Raw genomic sequence first — 8,547 nt, forward strand, 5'->3', positions numbered from 1 at the left:
CCCCGGGGGTGATTTCTCGTTTTCTGTCTCTCTGTCTCTCTCTGTCTTTCTGGCAAACGCATGCACCCCATAGCAAAAACCTCTCCAAAACAAAAACAAAAACAAAAACCATTATCAACCACACAATAGTACTGGAAGAAGGGCTGAAGATAGTAAAGAGCCTAAGAGAACGAATTTATAATTTATGATCTCCCTAAATGGCAAGTGAGTACTGCTATCACATGAAAATCTCTCCCCATGTCACCCTCAGGCGACTAAGAAAAGAGTAAACCTATTCTGTATCTTTATAGTTTGAAAACAACAAACAAACAAAACAAGAGCTAATCTCCTTGAAAAGGAAGCCTTGTGCTTGTTCTGCCTCTGACCCCTGCTGCCTACTGCCAATACCTCGCAGTTTCCTGTGCTGCCTCCTTAGGCCAGGGGTTAGGCCAGGGCTAGAACCTTGTCTGGGTGGCTTCAGACGCAGGTGCACTCACCACAGCCTCTCTCCTGCCTCCTTTTCTTCTCGCTGGCAGGTGGAACATCTGGTGGCCCACACCTGCCGCTGACTTCTTTCTAACGGCTGATCTGGACAGCATGATTGTATAACCTTGTAAAATAAACTCTAATCTTTTTACTTCAATAAGAAAAAACTTGCTGCTTCCAAAAGCATTGCGTGTTCCAACTATGTGATCTCGGTCTTTTCACGCCTGCTCCAAAGCAGCACATTTTTCTGATGCTTTGACATATAGTTGGGAAAAATTCGTCCATGAAAATTTTTTTTGACAAGAGCCAACCCCAAATCTGTGCTTCAGCCATAAAATTCAGGTGGAAAGTTACTACTGTTTATCTTTAAGCTATGTTTATGTAACTGATTGACTTATAATCAGCATTTGAATTATAAATCAAGTGATTTTTGATTAAAATTTCATATGGATCTACACACAAAATGACACCTTAGAATATATCTCTCCTGTTCTTGGAAGTAAAAACATTTCCTGGAGGTTTAACTCACTACTGTCCCCATGGTCTTGGTAACTGCAGGCCTCCTACCTTGATACCACAGTTCCTGTCACTTATTCATCAGTCTCCCTATGGCTTCTTCTGTTCATTGTTTCTCGCCAAGGGCTTAAAAATGGATTATGACAATGTTAAAGATAAGATGTGACAATTCCTAGAGGGGTGAGCAGGTCTCGTGTTCCTGCCCACCTTCATACATAAGGTTTCTGGGCAAGTACTTGCCGAGGCTCTTCGAAGACACCAGATGTATGGGAATGAGAAAGAGCTGGGGCTGCAGACAGCATGGGTACCCCAGGACATGTGCCAACCAGTTCAGAAACAAACGGTCACATGGCCAAGTCCCCATTTATATACTATTTCATGAGAAACATCGATGAGCGTTTTGCTTGATATAGAAAATGTTACTGTTAACCAGGGAGAAAGTGTGGTGGCTCGTAAGAAAAGGGAATGTTGAAATAATTTCACTTACGTAAAGTACTGCCACCGACCAGTGGAGCTCAAATATTCTGCGAATCCTTCACTCAAGTGAAAAGAGGTTCAATGTCTAGAAATTCTCTGTTTGACTCATGAAGGTAAGATTAATTTGAGAAGATGTAAGGTACAGTGTCAGACATTCAAGTACCCAGTGAGTCTGTGTAGGTAAAGTTACATCCAAACCTTGCTTGAGATGAAGGTTGCTTCTTGGCGATACGTGGTCACCCCTTGGTCCCCAGGGAGGCTGGGCTGGTCGATACGTTTACGTGTTACTATCACAAAGAAAGCAGTAAGGAGAGGAGGACGTTCTGAGCAAACATGACCTCCCTTACTAGAAAAAATAGGAACGAATACATTCAAATACATACGGTGCTTTTGGCATTTTATTGATTTTAATAAGAAATTCCATATACCTTAATGAGCTGGTAAGAAAGAAATGGTTTTCAAAAAGCAAACAAAAACAACTTTTTAGAGATCAGATAAAGTAGAATTGGGAACAGTATTAAATATGGCAATTTTATTTTCCTTGGCATGAATATGGAATATGTTCACTTTGTTCTTGTACTTAAATATTTTATGCTTTCTAATGAAAGTGTGTTAATTAACTGTAATACAGCCTGTGTATTGAAAACATCTACTCTTTTCAGGATAGAGACTTGGATGTCATGACTAAGGTAACAGTGAGATGACTCTGGTCATTTTTTATGCTTTGCTGTTACAGTGTGAGCTTCCTGCAGTCGAGGGCTGCCACCTCTCCCTTCTGTCAGTGTCTGAGCACCTGTGCATGTGTTAACTTCTGGGGTTCAGAGCACACAGTGCAGGCGCAGCCTTGCCCTTAGAAAGACCACGTCTGCTGAGGAACAGAGGGGATGGAAAGCCATGAGATACCAGAGGGGCAGGGCGTGGAGGAGGGAGTAGGCCTGGCCTTGGGTCACGGTCAGGGAAGGTCCTATTGAAGGATGCTGGGAACCGGACAAGGAGTGGAAGCCATCAGGTGTGGGGGCATGGTGAACATGCCGTAGTGTGAACAGAGGGAGACCCCAAGTCGAGATACAGTGAGGCCTTCCAGCCCCCGGGAGGAGGATGGAATGGCTGGAAGAGAGTCGGGTTTGCAGGGAGTGATGCCAGATGAGTCTAGAGAGAAGAGCCAAGTCTTGAAAATCACATTAAGGAGTTTTTTCTTGCCTTAAGGACAACGTGGCACCACTGCAGGGGTTCAAGCTGGAGAGTGACATGATACGACCTGTGTTTAGGAAGCCACTTTGGCTAGAAGCAGGAGGTGATGGAGGAAGGAAGGCCGGGAGCAGAAGGAGCAGTGGCCTATGTGAGACGCACATCAACACACCTGACTGCTCACCAGTTCACGAGCACGCTTAGTCTCCTCTATGTGTCACAGGACTGCGCTTTCAGTGCAGGCCACTGTGCTAGCCACGTCTGCATGTTCTGTAGAGGAGTGAGGTTGCCAGAGAATGGGCCTGTAGCACACACATCTTTGGCATTCACTTAACTTGTATGTGCAATCATTTTATATGTGAAACACCGTGTGTGTGTGTGCACACGCGTGTGTGTGCGTGCACATGAGAGAGAGAGAGAGGAAGAGAGAGAGAGAGAGAGGACCCTTTCGTTAAAAGGAAAAAGTCTGTATTTAGTGAAGGATACATATTTTTGCATTCTGTACAAATCCAAACAATATCTAAACTTTTCTCGTTTCTATTTGACAAAATAAAGGCAGTCTGTTTAAGAAAATACAATGTGAGATTGTTCAGCATCTGAAAGGATTTATTGTGTGTTTTTGACACCAAAACCAGGAATTCTTTATGCAAGTCTAAGAATAAGACTGCCCAGGGAGTACAAAATATTGAAAGAAAATGTATTTACTAAAGTGTACTTGGGATGTCATCAATGCTAATATGTTTTTAAAGAATTGAGACGGCATATGAAGAGCTTGACTTAAAAAAAAGTCACTTTCATTGCATTCCACTTGTTTTAAACTTGTCAGAGGATAAAATTTTTAATGGGAGTAAGTTTGAGTAAGGTACGATATAGCGAAGGCATTTTGACTATAATATTTATCTTTTTACTCAAAGTTTGGAGATTCTTTCTTCTTCATGAGACACTTTTCTTGTTGACACTTAAAGGTAATTACATGCACATGCAAAATACTGAAGAATAGTCAGCTACAACAAGCACAGCTAGGAGTTGCCGAAGGGACTGACTCCCAGGACCACCGCACCCACTGTCAGATGGCTACTGGCAGGCGATGGCTGGCTGGCTCAGATAACTTTAAATGCATCTTTGGAAGTAGATACACACCTTAACAAAACATCTTTTGAAAGCTTCTGTATTTTGTAAAATTTTTCTGGGTAGGTGAGTGTGGGAATGGGGGTTTTAGGAAAAACAAAGCAAGGCCTTAATAAGTAACAGCTGAATTGTCAGACAGTGCCATGCCCCAAAGAGAAAAGCTTTTCTCAAGCACTTTTTAAAAATAATTATTTATTTAATTTTATTTATTCATTCATTCATTTTAATTTGACGAGAGAGAGAGAGAGAGAGAGAGCAAGCCACCAGTTCGGAATGTGAACCGTGGTCAGCCATGTGGGCGTGCCCAGTGCCTTAATCACTATGCCACCTGCTGGCCCTGAGAAAAAGCTTTTAAAATGGTAGAGGTAGCAGTTTCTTGGATAAGGAGCCGTCATTTATTCCTAATACGGAAGCTGCCTCTCACACTGTGCGTGCTGTAGTCCGTGTCGTTCACATGAAAAGACGCTTTATGACAAAGAGAATTCTTTCCATTACTCTTAACCTCTCTTACTGTTTCTTATTGATGCCATTACAAAAAAATTAGATATAGCTGCTTCGTTTATACACAGAAGATGCACGTATATAAATATAAATACAGTCGACCCTTTGTATCACAGGATTCATGTTGGACTCAACAACCCCGAATTGAATTTCTTTCATGTCTACAGATGTGGAACCCATGGATAGGAGAGCGTCTGTGTTGTTCCTGAACCAAATCCCCCACAGACGCTGAGAAGGATGACGTGTACAGTTACCTATAATTGTACTGCTATATACATGCCTGTGTGTTTTAGGTGGTTGATACTACAATCCTATTTCTGTAAACACTAAACAACTCTCTTTAGTAAAAAATATGCTATACATATCTTTTCCTTTTAATATGAATTCAAATCTATTTTACATATCCAAATCTACCTTATATTTACAGTTTTTGCTAAGAAAGTCTAAGATATCTCGGAAACCACCAGAATCTTCTTAGCACTTAGGAGATGACAGTGGCGTACTGAGTGCTGTCTACAGGGTCCTGGTGGCTTCTGGCCTTTCCGGGTGTTGTGAAGTGAGAGCTCGTTTTGTAACAGTACTGTGTTGGCACTTGCATGGAACGGCCGTGCTGCTCAAACTGTTAGCATCTGAGCAGGGATCAGGTGGTCGTGCCAAGCAGTCTCGTTGGGGATGAACACGCCACTTCAGAAATTCAACGCCATTTTTACTTGAAAATAGGATTGACAGACAAACCATGGTTACTTGAACTTGGGAATCTGGCTCTATTTTCCTGAACATAAACGAGAAGGGCATTTGCTTTAAAAACAACAACAACAACAAAAAACAACAGCAGTTGTATCTAAAATTCAAACTCTCAATGAAAATTAGAGTTTTGGAAAAACTTCTGTCTGCCATTGAGCTTGGTAGCTTCTCACTAGTTAAAGATGTTTCTGATAAGCTCAGAAGTGATATTAATTATATACGTATTTGATATTATATAATGAAATATGGCATTGGAAAATAAGAACCAATGCACCAGTAACTCAATGAATCAATATGTTCCAGATAACTGTCATCTTGCATGTTACCAAAATCATCTATGAATTAAAGACCCATCCAAAGTATAAGGCGGACCAATGGACTTCAGTGTAAAGGCACATACAGTTCATTTGTATGGCTGCAGGTTTCCTACCACCTACTAAACTTGAAGGAATGACATTTGTCAAGTTTTGGTATAGTATCAAGGAACATTCAGAATTATCTGAAAAAGCTATTATAGTACTCTTTCTTTTTTCAATAGTGTATTTGTATAAAGATGAATCATTTCCCTTTTTTTTCCTTTTTTGTTGGAGAGGTTTCTTCTTATTGGGCATGTGCGCTCGCCAGAAAGACAGAGAGAGACAGAGAGATAGAAAGCGAGAAATCACCCCCCAGAGGGGTTGGCCACGCTGCAATCCCTTCTCCTCCATTCTTTTCTCAGGATCTTGGGCACGCACACCCACACGCCCAGTGGGAGTTTAAGCCACCGGGTCCGGGCCGCGGTTGACTACATGGGAGTCCAGCGACATAGCCATTACGCTAACTGCTGGTCCCATTATTTTCCTATTTTAATGATAAAAGCATGCTGCAAAAGATTAAATGCAGAAGTATATATGAGAATTTAATTTTCTTCTATTAAAGAAATTTGCAAAAATGTAAAACAATGCCACATTTCTCACTAAAATTATTTTTTGAAAGATTGAGTATTTTTTTTTAAATTTTATTTGTGTTAACATGTAGTGAGTTTGTTATTGGTGCTTTTCAATGTTACTTTTCTTTTCTAATAAGTGAACGACAATAGATACAACCCACGTAAACAGGAGCTCCTCGGGTGCTGGAATACTTTTAGAGAACATACAGGGGGCACTGAGACAAAAGGGGGATTTTCAGGTAAAAAGTACAAATGCCCGTTGATATGGCTTCAGATTTCGAATCACAGAAATAATTCAAACTTTTCTATAATGAAAGAAAAATCTGCCTTTGAAAAATTAGTTTTTCTTTTCTCTCTTTCTAATTGTAATGAAGTCACTTTAAATCTTTTAGAATCTGGTGGAAAATTCCACAGTAGATCATGTCAAAAATTATGTACTTAGCCACATGACAGACAGCTCTGTGTTACTTAATATGTATCACATTGTATGTGGTGATTATAGCTTTGGAGTTCAAAAATTCTTGAGTTATGTCCTATAATGTTTATTTATAGCTGAGGAAATGGATTCTAATAAAAGAAAAGTGCTTTGTCAATCTAGAAAGTGCTAGAACATGGAATTAAATTCTGGTCTGTTGACTTTGTGTTTCAATGCTCTTTTTCACCTTTGACTAGAAGAAAAATACCCTGGGGTTGTCATCAGCATGGACTACGCGCCTCAGCAGAATACAAGTGGGGGGTGAGTACTGAGACACCTCTGTAATTCGGGCCCAGCTCCCAACTTCTCCCAGGCTGTTTTCCCCTGTCTTAGGAGGACTGGAGAAGTAACATATTCCAAGGCGTCTAGAATAGGGTTAGTAAAAAGTAGTCTCTATTGTTTTGTTCATCCTTAGCAAAACAAAGTAAACCTGTGTATGGCCAGAGTAGTTTTAGTTCCATCCAGCCCTCAGGTCAAGTATGAAAGAGCTCAGTCAATACAGCAGAAATATCAAGAGGTGAACAGCATGCGAAAATCCCTCAGAGCAACTGCTGTTTGAGCAACAGAAATGCAGCTGTTTCTAGACTGCATTATATAAAGTTGTTGACCTCAATTTGTGTTCAAATGTAGGGTTGACCAGAGAGGTTAATACATCACTCTCCTGCCCATCAGGATTGATCCAAACTGGCTTTGAGTGGCTAGAGATTACCACCTTTCATGGTTTCTTCCCTCTTCCCACCTGAGACCACATAAAAAGCCGTGAGAATCCAGGCTCTTCTAGATCCCTTTGACTAGAAGAAAAATACCCTGGGGTTGTCATCAGCATGGACTACGCGCCTCAGCAGAATACAAGTGGGGGGTGAGTACTGAGACACCTCTGTAATTCGGGCCCAGCTCCCAACTTCTCCCAGGCTGTTTTCCCCTGTCTTAGGAGGACTGGAGAAGTAACATATTCCAAGGCGTCTAGAATAGGGTTAGTAAAAAGTAGTCTCTATTGTTTTGTTCATCCTTAGCAAAACAAAGTAAACCTGTGTATGGCCAGAGTAGTTTTAGTTCCATCCAGCCCTCAGGTCAAGTATGAAAGAGCTCAGTCAATACAGCAGAAATATCAAGAGGTGAACGGCATGCGAAAATCCCTCAGAGTAACTGCTGTTTGAGCAACAGAAATGCAGCTGTTTCTAGACTGCATTATATAAAGTTGTTGACCTCAGTTTGTGTTCAAATGTAGGGTTGACCAGAGAGGTTAATACATCACTCTCCTGCCCATCAGGATTGATCCAAACTGGCTTTGAGTGGCTAGAGATTACCACCTTTCATGGTTTCTTCCCTCTTCCCACCTGAGACCACATAAAAAGCCGTGAGAATCCAGGCTCTTCTAGATCTCTTCCTCTTCATGTTTTCCTAAAAGTTTTGGTCCTGCAACTTTCCTCCTGGAGCGCTCTCTGTCCAGAGCTTTCAGAGTGACGTGCCATTTAGATGGCCACCTAGATGTGACCTGTGCCTCCTAGGGTCCTTTCTACGCTCCGGTTGCACAATGAGGCAATTTGCTTCTGACCCAGGCTTTTGGGCTCCCTTGCAGAGGGGGAGGATAAACAAGGAGTTAAAAAGAGGCCGACAGACTGAAGGCGGTGAGTCGGGCTTCCTGGTGGCCCATGTACAGCCCTTCCCTTAGTGGCACTCAGGGCTGCTGGTCAGGTTTGGCTGGGAGTGGAAGCTGAAGATGAGCCGAGTTCTGGCAGCTAAAGGAGAGAAAGAGTTTCTGGAGGAAGCACTTGATTAGCAGGAGAATATTGCTGGTAGTAATTTAGCTGTCTTTGCACACTGATCTCAACATACCATATGCTGATCCTTAATAAGAAAATACTGATAACAGTCAGCATGCATAGAAACACTCCCATCATTTTTTTCTCTATATAACAATATAGAACTTGATGCAACCGTAGTAAAATGAGCATGGCCCAGTGAAAACTTGGTTTGCTACAGTAAGTTTATCTTGGGGGGATGTTTGCCATGTGCTGAATGAAGACTCCTCATATTTTAGCACATTTAATTCTCATTTAATGCTATGAGTTTATGTTTTCCCTGATTTGCAAATAAGGAAATGACAAGTCCTAAAGGTTTAGAA

The sequence above is a fragment of the Tupaia chinensis genome, unplaced genomic scaffold (genome assembly GCF_000334495.1).
Source record: "Tupaia chinensis unplaced genomic scaffold, TupChi_1.0 Scaffold140400_1, whole genome shotgun sequence".
NCBI lineage: Eukaryota > Metazoa > Chordata > Mammalia > Scandentia > Tupaiidae > Tupaia > Tupaia belangeri.